Source organism: Ctenocephalides felis, unplaced genomic scaffold (assembly GCF_003426905.1).
Source record: "Ctenocephalides felis isolate EL2017-DRISC unplaced genomic scaffold, ASM342690v1 CF-g0.4_SCAFFOLD_03571, whole genome shotgun sequence".
NCBI classification, from domain to species: Eukaryota; Metazoa; Arthropoda; class Insecta; order Siphonaptera; family Pulicidae; genus Ctenocephalides; species Ctenocephalides felis.
Window position 1 is genome coordinate 1,654,533 of NW_020539725.1, and position 21,205 is coordinate 1,675,737.

A 21,205-nucleotide genomic window follows, 5' to 3' on the forward strand; every position below is an offset into this window, starting at 1 on the left:
CTTCAATCAGCTTTTGCAACAGAACACCATAATAATAAATATGTTATCCACGTTAGTCAACAACAAAAGCAATGGCAAAAATAATTAAAATTGCTGAATGGAATGCCAACGGTTTAATACCTCACAAAAATGAAGTAGAATGTTTTTTAAAGTTAAACTTAATAGATATCTTATTAATCTCAGAAACTCACTTCACTGAAAAAAACTACTTTAAAATTTATAACTACACTACTTATAATTCAAATCACCCAAGTGGCAGGGCTCGCGGCGGTTCGGCTATATTAATCAAAAATAATATAAAGCATTTTGTTCTACCAAATATTTCTGATGATTTTCTACAAGCAACTCAAATTTCTGTTGAAACAAATTTATATAATTTTTGTGTTTCTGCTGTTTATTGTCCTCCAAGATTCAAAATTTCTTGTGCTCAGTTTTCTTCATTTTTCTCTCAATTAGGTAATAAATTTATCATTGGTGGTGATTTTAATTGTAAACATATTGCCTGGGGTTCTAGACTGACTACAGCCAAAGGAAAGATTCTTCATGCAGCCATAGGGCAAAATAACCTCTCCTTTATTTCAACTTGCAGTCCAACTTATTGGCCTTCTGACCCTACTAAAGTTCCAGACCTTTTAGATTTTTTTATTGTGAAAGGTATTGATCTTTCAAATCTCAATATTGAATCTAGTTACGATCTCTCTTCAGATCATTCTCCAATACTTGTGACGTTTAGCACATTTCCTACTCCAGTTATCAACAATCATATTCTACACAACAATCTTTCTAACTGGATTCAATTCAAATCCATACTTGATTCAAAATTATTTCCAAAATCTAGGCCTACAAGCGTTATTGAAATAGAAAATAATATAGATTATTTTTCTGAGATTGTACGTGAAACAACCAAGCAGATCACCCCGAACATTATTCCAAGAAATGATAATCTAATAATTCCGCAAGAGATTAAGAAGCTAATTGCACAGAAACGAAGAGCAAGACGTACCTGGCAACATTCTCATCTACCATCGGATAAGACATCGCTTAATCATCTCAATAACACGCTGAGGAAAAAAATGAAAGAATGGAAGAATTGTACATTCAGGTCGTATATATTGCAGCTAAATAGGTACGATAATTCCATATGGAAACCAATCAGAAACAAAAGTAAACCCCTACAACAAAACCCTCCTCTGAAAATAACCAACCAAAACGGATTCATTTGGGCAAAAAGCAACGAAGAAAAAGCGGAGGCATTTGCTGATCATCTAAGTAGCATTTTTAGCGCTCGAAATATTTCCCAGAATAATTTAATTAACAATTTCGTAAATCAACCCATACATTCTACACCGTTAGGACATTTTTCACCAAATGATGTCTTATGTGAAATAAAAAGGATAAAAAATAGATCTTCGCCGGGCATGGATAAAATTACTCCAAAGATGTTAAAAGAATTGCCTACAAAAGGTATTTTATATATAACAAATATTTTCAACGCCATACTTCAATACAATTATTGGCCCACAGCGTGGAAGACTGCAGAAATTATTATGATCGCTAAACCAAACAAAAACCATCACACTGCTAGTTCATACCGTCCTATCAGTCTTTTATCGATATTATCAAAAATTTTAGAGAGACTTTTGTTGCAGAGATTGTCAGAAGATCATCCGAATGATAGTTGGATTCCTCACCATCAGTTTGGCTTCAGAAAAAATCACTCTACAATTCAACAATGCAACAGAACGGTGTCTCGTATTCTTGAAGCCATGAATAGAAAGGAACACAGCGTAGCCGTATTCTTAGATGTCAGTCAGGCTTTTGATAAGGTTTGGCACTCAGGACTCCTATATAAAATCAAAACAACTTTTCCAAACTACTTCAATATCTTAAGCTCATATTTGCTTAATAGAAAATTTAGAATCAAAATTAAAGATGTGACTTCGAGCATCAGAAATATAGAATGCGGGGTACCACAGGGCAGTGTGCTAAGCCCTGTACTTTATCTTCTTTTCACAAACGATATGCCCACAGATGATCTTCTAACCATATGCACTTACGCCGATGACATAGCAATTATTTCATGCAATTCCGATATTAGAACAGCAACTTGTCAGTTACAAAATTATTTATCTAGTCTCGAAAAATGGTTCTTAGATTGGAATATCAAAATCAATATCGAAAAATTTCAGCACATAATTGTTTCTCTAAAACATCACAACAGTCCACCTATCATCATGAACAATTCAATAATTCCACTATGCAATTCTGTTAAATATTTAGGCATGCACATTAATTCGAAATTGACATGGAGAACGCACATTGAATATAAAAAGAAACAAATCCAACTGAAAACTAGATAATAATAAAGATATTTTAATCTATAATATATTTTAAATTTAATCTTTTTAAACTTTGTAAAAATTCTTTTAGATACTGTTATTAAATAAAAAAAATTGCTAAATGATGACACACATACCGTGTCGAAACGTATAAATAAATAGTTAATTAATAATTGTTTTTTTTTTATTCGACGATTGGCTGCAAATTAACATTTCAAAAATAAAAATAAAAAATATGTCTCAACGTCGAGCAAAAAAAAAATCTAACTAGCTGTAAGTGGAATTCTGTCTTAAGGCAATTAAGGCATCGTGCCTTAAGGCAAGTTGCTGGAACTTCCCGTGCCAAAAATTATTATTTTTTTAAAAACGATTAACATTTTTGAAAAAATTTCACTTCGAAAAAATAAGATTTTTTAGAAATTTTAAATCGGACAAAAAATTACTTTTTTTTGAAAAAAAAATTTTTTTTTAAAAAAAATTTTTAAACAATTTTTTTTATAAAAATTTTTTTTTGGAAAAAATGTTATCTTCATTTTGATATATTTTGGAAGATCTGAACTTTTTTCAAAGCAATCGTACTGCTTTAACTGCATAGAGCCTAAATATAGAAGCGCGTAAGCGCCGCGTCGCTGTCTAACGGAAAAACAATATTACGGAACCCATAGGAATGTAAACAAAACTTAAACTTATTGTTAAAATCTCAATAAAATATCTGATAATTTGATATGCATATGTCTAATGTCTAATGATTATTGTTGACCGCCAAATGTTATTTTTTTTTTAGTTTTTTTTACTAGATCTCCGAAACCGCTAGACCTATCTTCATGAAAATTTGATCAAATCTTCATCTTATTAATACAAGTAAAATGTTTTTTGAACTATACAAATCGGACGCTCCGTGCTCTTAAAAACTGAGTTACCGTTTTTGGCACTTTTTGCCCCGTATCTCCGGAACGGCTAGAATGTTTTTTGAATTATTCAAATTGCTTCATCCGTGTTCCCGAAATCGTCGACGAAAATTTGTATCCGAACACACACACATGCACGCACACACACACACACATGCATCAATTTTCTCCAAGGTATGCCAACATATTCAGAAACCATACCAGATATATAAAAATTTTCATTTTCGATTTTTTTGCGATTACTTACCCTATGGAAAATTAATTATAAATAAATCAATTTATCATCTCCAGAACTTTAACAATCGTCATTTCATTTCGAATCAAATTCCAAAAAAAAAAAATAGTTATTTACCCAAAATTGAAAAAGTGCTCCCGCATAGTCACAGTCTAAACGCATTTGCAAATAATTCTGTGCGACATTTTCACTTATACTGTGCTCAGCTTGGCGGCATTTTCACATTTTTCAATAATTTTCACAAAATTGGAAAAGTGCTCCAGTACACAAACAGTCTAAACGCACTTGGGTAAACATTTGTACCAGAGTGGCGCTTAGACTGTTCCTAGCTTGGGTGATTTTTTGAATTTTTAGTCCAAAATTACAAAAAAATTTTTTTGAAAAAAAATTAGAAACAAAAAATTTTTTTTTCCAAAATCAATTGTTTTGTTGAAAAAAGCAGAAAGTTCTTTGAATCATTTAAATCGGACGCTTAGTTCTCTCAAAAACAGCCATTTTTTTAAAATTTAGCTCTGTAACTCCGAAACCTCTGGGCCTACCTTTGCCAAAAACTAATCAGCACATCTCCCTATCAATAGGAATCGAATGTTTTTTAAACCATTCAAATCGGTTGATCCGTTCTCTCAAAAATTCGCTTTCTATTTTTTGCACTCTTTGCTCCATATCTCCGTAACGGCTGGACCTGCCTTTGCCAAAAACTAATCAGCACATCTCCCTATCAATAGGAATCGAATGTTTTTTAAACCATTCAAATCGGTTGATCCGTGCGCCCGAAAACGTGGACGAAAAAACGCGGACATACAAAACACACACACACACATCCATTTTTTCTGAAGTATGCCAAAATGTTCAGAAACCTTCAAAACGTCGAGAAATGTAAAAATTTTCAATTCCGATTTTTGGACGATTACTATAACTTACCCTACGGGAAGTTAATAAAAGATTTTTACTGGCTTTTTGGGAGGAAATCTGAAATCTCTCTCGATAACAAGGTACTTTTGTATAAAACTATCATAGTGCCCATTTGGACTTATGGAATCGAACTATGGGGTTGCTCATGCAAATCTAACATAAACATCATTCAAAGGTGCCAGAATAAAATTCTGCGTATCCTTACTAATGCGCCTTGGTATATTTCGAATTTTTGCCTACATAAGGATTTGAAAATCTCAACAGTCAACGAAATGATCAAGATTAGAAGTTCATCTTTCAACAACAAATTAATCCAGCATACAAATCCTACAATTCAAGCGATACAGAGACCGATAAGAAGATTGTGCAAGAAATGGCCTTCCGATCTACCAAACACCTAGCCCAATGTCTGCACGCGTCCTGACGTAGTACGCGGCATACATCATCACGTCATCGTTCATTTATGTTATTATTTTTGTATTACTGTTTTAATTTAATTTTTATTTTAACTTTTTTCATTTTATATTCAATGTATTGCATTTTTTGTTTTTTGTATTTTTTTTTTGCTCATATCAATTTTGTAAATAAGACATTAAAGTCTTGATTAACAAAAATAAATTGTAACAAAAAAAAAAAAAAAAAAAAAAAACTTTTTTTCAAATTGCAAAGAAACGGCTTGGCACAAAACTGACAAACCATACTCCTCATTGAGATACATCAAATGGCTTTTACATTTCTGAAATCGGTTCAGGCGTTTTTGAAAAAACGTTGATCAAAAGTCTAATTTTGACAAATGCCAAAAAAACGATACCAATTTTTGCAAACTTTGACGAATTTTTAAAGCTGAACCAGTTGTCGTAGGGCCGTAATATTTTAGTATGATCTAGAAGACTATGGTATCTACCGTCAAAAAAATAATCATAAAAATCGTCGAAATTTTTTTTTTAAAAACTTTATTACAAGAAAACGGCCCGGCCGATCTCTACCAAAAACTAATCAGGTCGATTCCCAACCAATATCTTTCGAACGATTTTTGAATTTTCAAAATCCATTCAGAATTGCGGGCTAAAACGTGGACGAAAAACTTTTCACTTCTCTGCTATTTACAAAGAAACAGCTTGGCCGATCGTCGCACAAAACTGACAAACAATAGTCCTCATCGAGATACATCGAATGGCTTTTAAATTTTTGAAATCGGTCCAGCCGTTTTTGAGAAAACGGCGATTTACGGCAAAAAATCTGTTGGTGCACACGCACACACACACACACACATACTTTTTCCAAATTTGGTCTCATTCGATTCAGAATGGCTTGAAACGTCGAGAAAACATAAAATTAGCGAATCGGATTTTTTTATGAAAACATAAACTTCTCCTTCGGGAAGTTAATAATAATAAGGCTTTAAATCTTTTTGCCACCTGCCCGTTTCAAGTTACCCTGCCTATAGGGTAAAAAGATCTAGATAACGTATTTTTGAAAGACATCAAAAAAGCACATTTCTACAATTATGGAGTAAAAGTTTACTGAACGTAGTCAGATAATTGTTCGTTTGATATGCGTTATTTGTTGTGATATAATTGTTTTGGTTTTCACAATATAGTTCATATTTGCTCAAAGTCAAATTGGGCCTTTGTGCCTCGCCCTGCTCTACATATATACTTTTTGTTAAATTTGCTTTAATTCACCGAATGTTACTTGAAACTTTTCAAAAAGCAGCTAAAAAAAGAAATACTTAATTTATTTTCTATCTCTCCTCGCAAAAATTTAAAAATTTTGTATAAGCTCAGTAGTATTATTTACAATTATACACAAAATCCAAAAAAAATCTGAAAAACTTGAAACGTAATCAATAAGTCGAAATACCAAAAAATCCTTGGATTATACCATGTTTTCTATAGACAGTGTATAAAACTTCCAGTTGGATTGTATTGGCAAAATATAGACAAACTAATGGGGTATATTGTTTTTATAATACCTCATTGTATATAGCATTCAAACAACACATCCTTATACACTTCAAGTATTAATATTTTTAATTATCTAGAAATTGTTTAGAATATACCTTACATAGCAAAACAACGTTTGCCGGATCAACTAGTTATAAATAAATACTGTAACATTGTCTAATATTTATAAGAATTATATAAACTGAATTGCAAAGTTGAAAATATTTGTTTAAAGTATATTAGACCTTAAGTCAGAATTACAATTAAAATCTGAATTAATTTTGATATAAAAAAATATTTTTTGAAAAAAAATGAGATAATTTTTTTCTACAAAAGCAATTATTTTGTTAAAACAAGCAGAAAGTTCTTTCAATCATTCAAATCGGACGCTTTAGTTCTCTCAAAAACTGCCATGTTTTGCACATTTAGCTCTGTATCTCCAAAACCGCTGAACCTGCCTCTGCCAAAAACTAATCACCACTTCTCCCCGCCATTACAAATTGAATGTTTTTTGGATCATTCAAATCCGATGTTCCAAACTCTCAAAAACTCAATTTCTATTTTCTGCATTCTTTGCTCCGTATGTCCGAAACGGCTGGACCTGCCTTTGCCAAAAACTAATCAGTACATCTTCCTATCAATAGGAATCGAATGTTGAACCATTTTAATCGGTTGATCCGTGTGCCCAAAAACGTGGACGAAATATTGTATTCATACATACATATACACACACACACACCCATCCTTTTTTTCTGAGGTATGCCAAAATGTTCAGAAACTTTCAAAACGTGAAGAAATGTAAATGTTTTCAATTTCGATTTTTGGACGATTATAATAACTTACCCTACAGAAAGTTAATAATATAAAATGTTTATATATTATTGATTTTTAATAAAAATTTGTAATAAAATAAATGCTAACCTTTTTTTCATTCTTTGATATTATTATTAGTATTTGATCTAATAATAAAATGTGTTTACATCTAATTAACTTGCCGAAGGAGAAGTTTATGTTTTCATAAAAAAATGCGATTCGCTAATTTTATGTTTTCTCGACGTTTCAAGCCATTCGGAATCGAATGAGACCAAATTTAGAAAAAGTATGTGTGTGTATGCGTGTATGTATGTAAACAGATTTTTTGCCGTAAATCGACGTTTTCTCAAAAACGGCTGGACCGATTTCAAAAATTTAAAAGCCATTCGATGTATCTCGATGAAGACTATCGTTTGTCAGTTTTCCGCTACGATCGGCCGAGCCGCTTCTTTGTAAATCGCGAAAAAGTGGAAAAATTTTCGTCCACGTTTTAGCGCGCAATTCTGAATCGATTATGAAAATTCAAAAACCGTTCGAAAGATATTGGTTGGGAATCGTGCTGATTAGTTTTTGGTAGAGATTGGCCGGGCCGTTTTCTTGTAATAAAGTGTTAATAAAACTTTTTTCGACGATTTTTATTATTATTTTTTGACGATAGATACCATAGTCTTCTACATCATACTAAAATATTGCGGCCCTACGACAACTCGTTTAACTTCAAAAAATCGTCAAAGTTTGCAAAAATTGGTGTCGCTTTTTTGGCATTTGTCAAAATTAGACCTTTAATCGACGTTTTCTCAAAAACGCATGAACCGATTTCAGAAATTTAAAAGCCATTTGATGTATTTCAATTGAGGCTTAATTTTTTTTTCAACAGTTAATTACAAGAAAACGGCTCGGTAGATTTTCACCTAAAACTAATCAGTATCATTCCCAACTAATATCTTTCGAACAGTTTTTGATTTTTCAAAATCGATTCGGTAGTATGAGCTTAAATGTGGACGAAACGTTTAACACTTTTTTCCAAATGACAAAGAAACGGCTTGGACGATCGTCGCACAAAACTGACAAACAATAATAGTCCTCATCGAGGTGCATCGAATGGCTTTTAATAAAATACATGTTTTAAACCGGTCCAGCAGTTTTTGAAAAAACGTCGACTTGTGGCAAAAAAACTGTTCACACACATGCACACACACACATACTTTTTCCAAATTTGGTCTCATTCGATTCAGAATGGCTTGAAACATCGAGAACACGTGAAATTAGCGAATCGGAATTTTTTATGAAAACAAACTTTCCTTTCGGGAAATTAATGTTTTTTTATTATTATTATTATTTCTTTTATTTACAACTGTCCAGTTAATGACATTTAATAAATTTGATGAATTTACAATAGTTGGCAGTAAAGGGACATTGTATACTAAAAGGGCTTGTTGGAAAAACAACTCAATAGTTGTTTCGGGAAATTATTTAATACTCTTTTTGTAATTATATGTATTAGAGTCGAAGTTAATTTTAAAATAATTCAATAAAAATCATTTTCGTCAGTTGAAAAATCTCAAGTTTATTCAATTAGAAATAACTAATGAAATGCCAATTGTGTACCACTTGACGATTTTTATTCATAGGGCCCCATATAACAAAATTGCCACGGGCCTCAAATCCAGATGTTCTAGTTACGCCACTGAGCATAATCCCCTTTAGTAGAAATGGATTGCTTTATCGAATCTTTCAAATCGGTAGTGCGGTCTTTTCGAAGACATGGACAAAAATTGTATTTACATACACACACTCACTTTTATATACTCTTCTTTTATCTATGCACACACTATTTTTTCTGGGGTATGCCAAAATGTTCAGGAACCTCTAAAACGTGAAGGCCTACAAAAATTTTCATTTTCGATTCTTGGCCCATTTCTATAACTTACCCTGGAGGAAATAAGTTACCCTACGGGAAGTTAAAAATTTTGATAAATCAAAATTAATATATCATATTATCTTAGAACAAAATCCTCGTTCAGAAAATTGGCGCAAAATTGGCGCAAAATTGGCGCAAAATTGGCGCTAGTGAGCCGATGAAAAAGTATTTTCAAATGTTTTCTATTGGTTACTAAGAAACGTCAGTGTTATTTTTGTGTAAGTTTACAAAATGGCGATTCTTGTTCGTTTGTGTTTGTATATTTGTTAATAAAGATTTCATTAGGAATTGCTCTCAAATGCATAGCCTTTTGACAATATGACAAGAACAGCTCCAAACTCATATAGGAGACATAATTACTACGTAGTGCGCTGACACATTAGTGTAATCATAATACACTTTAAGGAAGGAGGAAATTATGTAAGAAATCAAGTAAAAGCTTCTACAAGAAAGACATATTACACAAATAGAAATCTTCCAGCTGTTTAGAATTGGATTTCACACGGATCTGAATATACTTCCCAGTAAACCACAAAACGTAACAAAGCCATGAACGTTACGTAACGCTGGCACGTTCGCACGAACCAGGTACGTAACCTGGGAGGCACACAGAAGCATCTATTTCGCGGGCAAGAACGTAACGGCTGTTTCGTTGCACACTAATACACCGCGGTTACATTTTTGCTACGTATCTAAATTGAATAAAAAAGCGTGTAGGTGTCTTTTATGTTACATACTTATTTAATTAAATTTCCTGCAAATATAGAATATTAATAATAATTTCGGATATTTAGTAATTTTATTAAATATTATCATTTACAATATACAAAATTTACATATTACATAGTTAACATTAGAAAACTAAAATTTGATAGTCCATAAAATGTTAGCCTATAAAAATAATTATTTATTTATTCATAATATGTATTATGTTCAACTCTTTTGGCAACTTCAGTTAAATCAGACTTGGTAAAGTTAAGTCTTGCGTTAAATATGTTCAACTCACTTGCATCTGTTAATGTATCTAAAATAGAACCAAACATCTTAGAAACATTGTACACAAATTTTGAATTGAAAACATTGTGAACAAATTAGTCATTTGTGAACATTACCTCTAAACATACTCATTATTTGAAGTTAATGACTATGTAGTTCCTACGATCATATGACAGAGATAATTATTCCATGAACACACACTCAATTTTCTTGCATTGATTTTATCCTATTAATTTTCAAGATCTGAATCACCTAAAAGTAAAACACTACAAATTAGTACTAAATCATATTAGTTAAAATTATCTTCATGTAGAACCTTAATATACCAATTCTGTAATGCAAGATCATCAGTCTCGAAATACTCAACAATTCATGTTCTCTTTAACACTTAATCCATATAATGTGTGATATCCGGTCCATTCTTTGTTTTCCTTCTTGAATGTTTTTAAGTCTTGCTTGTTTCTTTGGTGACAATTTATCTTCTTGATTAGAGCAAATTTCCCTAGTTTGAATTCCATTTTGACATAACCCATAGGGGTTATGAGCACTCTTTCTCTAGAATTGAAAAGCAATTTATATCAGTTTTTGCTTAACTGAATAGTTCTGATACTAATGAAATTATAAAGAATATGTATGATACCAAATATATTACACTTATCTACCTATAATATTCATATCATATCACTGAATTGAGGTTATGTGATTTTTGACTGGTCTGTCAGAAATTTCAATAATTATGTGATAAATCAATTATCACAATACATAAACAGAATTTGCATTGCACATGACCTATATACTGAAAATAACTAATTAGTCATTAATATAATAATTTGTAAACTAAAAAAAAAAACAGTGCAATTATACTCACCTTTGCTGGTTTCGTATTAAATATGTGAATTTCCTAAAAGTAAAACATTACAAATTAGTACTAAATCATATTAGTTAAAATTCTCTTTGTGTAAAACATTAATATACCTATTCTGTAATACAATATCATCACTTAAGAAATACTCCACAATTCATTTTCTTTTCAACACTTAATCGATATGTGTTCTTATTTTTCTTCATGAATGTTTTCAAGCCTTGCTTGTTTATTTTAGTGACAAAGGATTAATAATTTCTAATATTTTATCTAACTTTGTATTTATCTTCTCTATTGGAGCAAATTTCCCTAGTTTGTAATCCATTTTCGTAGGGGTTATCAGCACTGTAATTTTCTCTATAATTGAAAACCAACTTATATCAGTTTGTGCTTAGGCTTAGCTAAATAGTTCTGATATTAATGGAACTATAAACAATGAATATATATATAAAACTATATAACTTAATTCTCTTTATTCATATATCACTGAATTGAGGTTATGTTGGTTATGTTCCTGACTGGTGTGTTAGAAATTTCAATTATTACATGATAAATCAATTATCACAACACATGAACAGACTTTGCATTGAAGATGGCCTATATACTGCAAATGACTAATCATCATTATAATAATTTATAAATTAAAATATGTTTCAGTACAATTAAACTCACTTGTGTACCGGTTTCATATTAAATACTTTTGCAGCTGACAGCTGACTGCTTAACTAATTTCTACAACTGATTTCGCACTAAATATAAAAGCGATTAATAAATAACGTTTCAATAAATGAAATATCTTGCATTTCAAACATACACGATAAAATACTCAATTCTGCGTCCACGATGCACTGACCGAGTTAACCTATATTTAATTAACTTCCCGTAGGGTAAGTTATATACTCTTCTTTTATCTATGGGTAAGTTATTGTAATAAGCCGAAAATCGGAATTGAAAATTTTTACATTTCTCGACGTTTTGAAGGTTTCTGAACATTTTGGCATACTTCAGAAAAAATGGATGTGTGTGTGTGTATGTATGTATGGATACAATTTTTCGCCCACGTTTTCGGGCGTACGGATCAACCGATTTGAATGGTTCAAAAAACATTCGATTCCTATTGATAAGGAGATGTGCTGATTAGTTTTTGCCAAAGGCAGGTCCAGCAGTTACGGAGATAAAGAGCAAAGAGTGCAGAAAATAGAAATCGAGTTTTTGAGAGAAAGTAGCATCCGATTTGAATGACCTAAAAAACATTCAATTAGTAATGATTGGGAGAAGTGGTTATTAGTTTTACGCAAAGGCAGGCCCAGCCATTTCAAAGATACGGAGCTAAATGTACAAAAAATGGCAGTTTTTGAGAGAACCAAGCGTCCGATTCAATTGATTCAAAGAACTTTCTGCTTGTCTTGATTTATAATAGAACAAAATAATTGATTTAGGATTTTTTTTTTAATTTTGTGTATATCGAAAATAATTCAGATTTTATTTTTAATTCTGACGTATTATATGTTGGGGAGTTAAGAAGGATAGACAAACAATGCAATAATTTAAGGTATAAATTGCAACAGAGTATAAAATGCTCAGAAATATTCTTAACATTCCAGCCGAAAGGACTGCTGCACTGTTCTATTGACACAATCGAGTCATAAGAAATTCAAGATTTTGTAGAATGCAACTTTATTAATGATTGATTGGAAAGCAAAATAACTATCAAATGCAAAGTTAATGTTAAAGAAGAATGACTCATAAATGAATTTTAATTCTTGGAATTTAGTTTTCTATCAATTTTGATATCAATATATATATTTTATGTCTGTAGGATTTAACTTTTTAAATTTGTTCATTATTTGTAATTTCTTCTAATTATACTATTCCATTATCTATAGTATATACTCTATATACTACATACTTAGACTCAATACTTTTCTCTTTTCTTTTTAATATATTATTATTAGTCATTGAGAAATTAATATTAGTCAGTTCGTGTAAATTCATTATACTTACGAAAGCTTTTACAATATTTTTGTGTAGTTGTTAAATATTATTGATCATTAAGTAATTCATATTGATCGTTCTTTTTAAGTTTAACATTTTATTGTAAATGCTTCTACACAATTTCTGTCTAGTTGTTATATATTATTGATCATTCAGTAATTCATATTGATCGTTCCTTTTAAGTTTAACATTTTATTGTAAATGCATCTACACAATCTCCGTCTAGTTGTTATATATTATTGATCATTAAGTAATTCATATTGATCGTTCCTTTTAAGTTTAACATTTTATTGTAAATGCTTCTACACAATCTCTGTCTAGTTGTTATATATTATTGATCATTAAGTAATTCATATTGATCGTTCCTTTTAAGTTTAACATTTTATTGTAAATGCTCCTACACAATCTCTGTCTAGTTGTTATATATTATTGATCATTAAGTAATTCATATTGATCGTTCCTTTTAAATTTAACATTTTATTGTAAATGCTTCTACACAATCTCTGTCTAGTTGTTATATATTATTGATCATTCAGTAATTCATATTGATCGTTCCTTGTAAACTTATCATACCATTGTGAATACTTTTTTTAGTTACTTATAATTGTAAAATTATAATACTTATTATTATGTATATATTGATTATTACTTTTATAAAAATTTTAATTGTTATGTAAAAATGTTTGTGATATATTTGAAAATATATTTTGCACTTCGTATGTTTTTTTTTTCTCATTTCCAATATAAGAAATTATTTAGGTTTTCTTATTTTGAATTACGTATGCGAACCATATCTAGGAGTAATACCAGCGGTTGATTTATATATTGAACAAGTGCTGCCTCCTTCAGATCGCTAAAAATATTAAAATGGAGGTAATGTCAAATGGCCTGAGATAGCGATCTATTTATGTTTACTTATCTATGGCCACAACTATACGTAACAGCATCGATTCTTTTCACTTAACATCAGTTTCGAAACGAAAGTTACAAAATCAGTTACGTGGATTTAACTTTTGTGGTTTACTGGAAATCTGCAATTTCAAGGACAAGGCCAAGTAATTATAACTCTAAATTCGTCAATACCATTTACAAAAAAAAATATGAATAAATTAATCTTATGTTCTTAGTTAGGAGATGAAAGCCTAAAAACTTTGAGAGAGATTTTTGTAGCACCCCTTAGATTGTCAAGTGCAGGTTAAAAGTCACCTATTTTGACACCAGTTTCCCGCAAAGGTATTATTTCATAATAATTGCAGCAAAAATAATTAATTAATCAAATATGATATAACAATATATTCAATAGAAGACCTTGGTGGTAGCTGCAAATTGCCGCAGAAGGCAGTGATAAGGCGTAGGAGGATTCCGGAAACGTAAAATGTAAGGACAAGAATTTTGATATTGTCTCGATTAAGAGAGCATACTCAAAGACAAGGCAGTTCATAAAGAGCAAGAGTTTAGTTATAGTTTTAACTAAACCTCCTTGCAATAAAAAACGATAGATAGGTTTGAGCTGCAATTGGTATAAATTAAAAGTAGTTCAGGGTTTTGGTTACTTACGTTTAAAAAAACACTTAAACAGAAACTATTCAAAGATTTCGTCAAATGTAACTTCATTAATGATCGATTAGATAGCAAAATAACTATTAAATGAAGAGATAATAAAGAAGAATATCTCGTAAATGAATTTAAATCCTAGGAATTTAGTTTTGTCTCAATTTGGATATCGATATATATATTTTTCGTTTTTAGGATTATTTTGTCTGAAAAGTATTCGTTCTTTTTTAAAAATTTGCTGTTTTTTTATTCTTTTAAATTTTTGCAGTTTTTTATCCTTTTAAATTTTTGCATTACTTGTCATTCCTTCTAAATTTGTCATTCCATTGTCAATACTCCTGCGCTTTTCACTTCTTAGTTTTTAAGTTTTTAATATATTATTATTATAATAATAATGACTATAGTCATTAAGTAATTAATATTAATAAGTTATTTCTCTTTAATTTGTAGTACTTTAAAAATATGTATGTAATATACTTTAATTAATAGTAGTCACTTATTTCTGTTTAGTTTATAATTCTTCAAAAATATGTCTGTGATATATTTGAAAATATATTTTGTATTTCGTATGTTTTGTTCTTATTTCAAATATCAAATTTTTCAGATTTTTTGGCTGCATTGATTATATGTACAAATGTAGAAGTAATACCAGGGGTTAATATACTATTTAGATCTATTTATACTTATTTATCTATGGTTTACTGATTCTTTTATCTATGTGTTTACTTATCTATGCTCATGCTCATACCATTATGCTTATTTATCTATGGCTCATAAGTTGAATTTGATTATTTGCAGCTTGGTCACTTGGTCATTACACATTCTAATCATAGACCTTATACAATACATGGACTGCTAGTTGAGCGCATAAAAAGTGTCAAAAGATGTTCTATGGTTTGAGGGCATACGAGGGTAATTTCGCGGCCGAGATATGTCAAATACGAACACGAGCTTTACCGAGATTAGTCGAATGCTCTCGATCGCTTAAATTTTACAGTTACTTGGGTTCACGAGATGTTTGATCGCTCGTGTTTTTTGCCTGAAAGAGGATAAAAATACGCGTTTTAAAATTGTTAGTAGCAGACAAAATCTAATAAGAAGTAAAATGTCTTCTAAAATGTGTTTGTGGTAAAATGTACTTAACAAATAGAATGCACCATGAAGAACATAAAAAAGCAAACTTGATAAACATGTACGCCACTTTCACACGAAAATTGTGCTTTTTAAACATCAATAATAAATATATTACATTTAAACAAATATTTCATTATTTCTTTCTAATTTCCCATAATAGCTCTAGCCAACTGTTCTTATTTTCAGTGAATTTTATAATATGTAAAATTTTTTTTAATTTTTTTTCTAATTTCCCTTGAACACTTTGTATACCTAAAATAAATAAATAGTTAATTACATTCATTAGTTCAACCTAAATTGTATATTATATAATATTTACCCAACAATTTCAAACACACGGACTTTCATTTGACGTTTAAGCAATCGAGTTTGACATAGAACATCTTTTGACACTTTTTTACTTGAGAAATGTATGGGGACTAGCCATAGATAAATAAGCATAAATAGATCGCTATCTCGGGCCATTTGACGTTACACTCATTTTAAATTACGAATAGATCACAACATGGCAGCACATGTACATACAGTATGTAAATTAACCCCTGGTATTACTTCTACATTTGTACATAAAATCAATACAGCCCAAAAATCTGGAAAAAATTATTACTTGAAATAAGAACAAAACATATGAAATACAAAATATATTTTCAAATATATCACAGACATATTTTTGAAGAATTATAAACTAAACAGAAATAACTGACTACTATTAATTAAAGTATATTACAGACATATTTTTAAAGTACTTATTCTATTAATATTCAAGAAATAACTTATTCATATTAATTACTTAATGACTAATAATAATATATTAAAAACTTAAAAACTAAGAAGTAAAAAGCGCAGGAGTATTGATGATGGAATGACAAATTTAGAAGGAATGACAAGTAATGCAATAATTTAAAAGGATAAAAAGAACAGCACATTTTTAAAAAAGAATGAATACTTTCCAAACAAAATAATCCTAAAAACAAAATATATATATATTGATATCCAAATTGAGATAAAACTAAATTCCTAGGATTAAAATTCATTTATGAGTTATTCTTGTTTGTTATCTCTCCATTTAATAGTTATTTTGCTATCTAATCAATCACTAATAAAGTTATATTTGACGAAATCTTTGAATAGTTTCTGTATATGTGTTTTTTTAAACGTAAGTAACCATAACCCTGAACTACTTTTAATTTATACCAATTGTAGCTCAAATCTATCTATCGTTTTAATCCAGTTTTTATTGCAAGGAGGTTTAGTTAAAACTATAACTAAACCCTTGCGCTTTATAAACTGTCTGGTCTTTGAGTATGCTCTCTTAATTGAGACATTATCAAAATTCTTGCCCTTACATTTTAAGTTTCCGGAATATTTGAAAACTTCTCAGAACATTGTATACTCTGTTGGAATTTATCCTTTAAATTATTGCATTGCATTTTAATCCCGAAACAAAATTTGATGTATCATACATCTTCTGGGTGTTAAGGCACTCCTACGCCCTATCATTGCATTCTGCGGCAATTTGCTGCTACCATCAAGGACTTCTATTGAATATATTGTTATATCATATTAATTGAAGATATTGTAATTATCATATTAAATATTTTTGCTACAATTAGTATGAAAAAATACCTTTTCGGAAAACTGGTGTCAGAATAGGTGACTTTTAACCTGCACTTCACAATCTTAGAGGTGCTGCAAAAATCTTTTCCAAGGTGTTTAGGCTTCCATCTCCTAAGAACATAAGATTCATTTATTAATATTTTTTTGAAAATGTTATTGAAGTATTTAGAGTTATAATTACTTGGCTTTGTCCTTGGAGTTGCAGATTTTTCTTCTGGTTCTGTATTAGAGCATTCTCCAGTGACTTGAAAACTATTCTGTTATTGCCGTAAAGGAGACACTTCTATTTGGTTTCGATTTCAAATTATTGTTAATTTGCACCACAAACCAAAGAGTTAGGTCATCCATTAAAAGATTATTCGCCCTCTGCATCCAAATTGAAAACATCTTTTTACACACAAATATATATAATATATATTTACACAAATATATATATATATATATATATATATATATATAACATTTTAATATTATTGTGATGATACATATTCATTATATGCATAATACATCATTATGTACATACCTGATAATTAGATGCCGGAAAGACATGCATTTTTTTATTATATTTGGGGTTATAACAATTTGGCACATAACACTTTATCATTTTAACTTAATAATAAATGAAAAAAGTATTCACCAAAACATAATTATATATAAACAATCACAGAAAATCTCAACTACAATACGCGATGACAACTTGACAACTTATAGAAAATGGCCGATCAAATCAATGTAGATCAAGCCAGCTGCTATTGGCTATGTGCGAAGGCATGGAAGGGGAAGTCAAATCGACCGAAGCGTTCGTAGTGGCTAACTTGGAGCACTAAAAGGGGCTATTATAAACAAAATTTTAAACAAAAACACATAAAATATTTATTTATTTCAAATTTAAATAAGATAATTAAAAATGAACCACCATGTCTATTGTGTAGTGGGTTGTAGAAATACCAGCAGAAAAAGTGACTGCAAGTTCTATACATTTTCTACAGCTAAGTGGAAAGAAAATCAACGGGAAAAGTGGATCGCAGCGGTTAGAAGAATAAAGTAAGTATCATAACCTTATTGTTATAAAAATACAATTTGGAGTATTATGAATAGTTGTAAAATTGTTATGTTTAGAAAAAGAAAAATTATAAGTCAATAAATTGTTGTATTATCAAAATTTAATGCTTACTAAAAAAATGTTTTGTAAAACAATGTAATTAATACAAGCCTGAAATAATGAAAAATACATATTTATATATTGTATATTGATTATGTATAACTATTATCTATATATTAATAACATTTTATTATATAATAATTGTAATTTTATGATTAAAAGAAAAATAAAAGTTATCACATAGCGAAAAAATGTTTATTTTGCAAACAGTTTAATTAATACAGTGCTGAAATAATGCGAAATATATATTTGTAGTGTTGATGGATCACCGTGGGTTCCCAAGCCCTATGATCGCATTTGCAGTGAATCGGTCGAGGTATTGAGTCCTACCTACTTGTCAACTTGGTCTTGTCTTTATAATAATGTCTAAATTATGTCTTTATAGTAGTGTCTAAGTCTTTAGTTTGACCAAAAAAATGAGTAAATTAATTTATTATTTACTTATTCTATTGATAAAATACTATTTATCATTATTATATTGTTTTTATTAAGAACTATTCCGAGATTATGACATAAGCTTTGAGGCACTTAACCTTAAAATTATTTACTGCATTTCTTTATTTAATTAATCATTATACTTAACTATGTTTTAAGTACGTTGAAGTAAATTTAAAAATTTCAATAAACATTCAGCGTTCACATTATTACTGTATCTTGTTTATTATTATTTATAACAATTATTTAATATCTTTTTTCTTTAACAAACATGTAAAACCCATGAAAACCACACACTGATACCCCCAATTAGTTCATATTTATTACGGCGCTGCATGGGCGCTGCAGTCACGCTCGGAGCGAATATCAAAGAAATTGGAAATCGTAGCGCCATCCTTCGAACTATTCAAATACCAGTCCATTTCAAAACAGGGTAATCCATAGATAAACAAGTATAATAGATCGCTATGTCTGGCGGTTTGACGTTACCTCGATTGGAATACAAATTTTTAAAAATAGATGGCAGCACATGTATAATATTTAAATTACCCCTGGTGTTACTTCTTAATTAGTACGTATCGTATACAGCCCCAAAAACCTGAATAATTTTTAATATTGGAAATAAGAACAAATCATACGAAATACAAAATATATATTTTCAAAGATATATATGTTTAAAGAACAATTAAAATTATGTTTATATTAACAATTATAATTACAGTTATGGAATGTTTGAAAATATAATAATTATTATACATAATTATAAAAGTATTATAATTTCACAATTATGCTTAAATAAAATATTTCAAAAACTAAATATCTAAGTGAAGAAAATCACAGAAGTATTTAACTAAACTAAGCACAAATAACTGACTAATATTAATTACTTAATGACTAATATTAATATATTAAAATCTTAAAAACTAAGAAGAAACTACAAGCACAGGAGCACGCAATGAAATTACAAATTTAGAAGGAATGACAAATAATACAAAAATTTAAAGGGTTAAGAAAAAAACAAATAATTTGTTAAAAAGTACAAATACTTCACAAACAAAAAAGTCCTAAACACATAAAATATATATATTGATATCAAAATTGAAAGAAATTCAAATTCCTAGGTTTAAAACTCATTTACGAGACATTGTTCTTTATTAATTCTGCATGTAATAGTTATTTCGCTATCTAATGAATTAATAGTAAAGTTGCATTTAACAAAACCTTTGAATAGTTACTATGCGAGTGTTTTATAACATTACATTTAGCCATGTTCCATCATGAAAACATTATCATTGAAATTGCCATGAAAGATCAACAAAGTGTTTACAATGAACAGAATAATGTTTTATGCACATACAATTGTTTATGAATCAAAAGATAAAAGCAATATTTTTGATTCCCAAAGTCGGTAACAAATATATCTTGAATTTAAACATTATATTGGGATGTAACACAAGTTTTATTTGAAGAATATTATAACAATAATCTTCAATCAAAATACATTAAATTATTATGTATGGTATAGACTCTCTTTATAAGTGTTTACATTTGCTAATGTAATAGATAATCTTATTAAATATAACAATGAACTTACGTTGATAATCATTTAAACCAATACTAGTTTACTTTATAAGTGTTTACATTTGCTAATGTAATAGATAATCTTATTAAATATAACAATGAACTTACGTTGATGAACATTTAAACCAATACTAGTTTACTTTATAAGTGTTTACATTTGCTAATGTAATAGATAATCTTATTAAATATAACAATGAACTTACGTTGATGAACATTTAAACCATACTAGCTGAATAACTGTTTTGCAACTTCAACAATATGAGATTCAATCCAATCATATAACAATTCCGAAGATAATGGTATTTCATCAAACATCAAAACACAGTATCTGCTACTAATACTTTTTAAAAGAAATAGCTGAACCTAATGTTTTAAATAGACACTCATAAATACCGCTATACACTTGTATCTCTGAATGCAACTTTCTCAATGTTTGAGGACATGGCAAAATAAATATTTGTCTCCAAAAATAGTAGACCTTTGGAGACTTTTGTACGACTTATTCCTTAAATTATTGCATTGTTTATGAATCCTTCTTGTCATTACATATTGCATTCCTTGGTTGTCAAAAGTACTCCTGCGCTTTGTTCGTGCATTTTGCAGCAATTTGCAGGTACCCCCAAGACACCTATTCAATATAATAACATGTTGACATATCTTGATTATATATAATTATTGCTGCAATTATTATTAAAAAATACCTTTGCGGAAACTTGTATTGGAATAGCTAAATATTTTAACCCGCACTTGACACTTTTTTGGGTACTATAAAAACACTTTGCCATATTAAATTTC

The 21,205-nt window shown here is 29.6% G+C and overlaps 1 long non-coding RNA gene across 2 annotated transcripts; it reads right to left on the reverse strand.

The window, feature by feature from the left end:
- Positions 1-10,011: 10,011 nt before the first annotated feature.
- Positions 10,012-11,762, reverse strand: LOC113385467. Of its 2 annotated transcripts, none has more exons than XR_003367997.1 (8): positions 11,605-11,762; positions 11,395-11,536; positions 11,046-11,289; positions 10,939-10,971; positions 10,733-10,866; positions 10,397-10,625; positions 10,187-10,322; positions 10,012-10,098 (listed from the first exon to the last, which is right to left on the reverse strand). It is a non-coding gene; the product is annotated as an uncharacterized LOC113385467 (long non-coding RNA). The 2 variants fall into 2 exon arrangements; XR_003367998.1 differs by having other exon boundaries at positions 11,395-11,546.
- Positions 11,763-21,205: the final 9,443 nt, after the last annotated feature.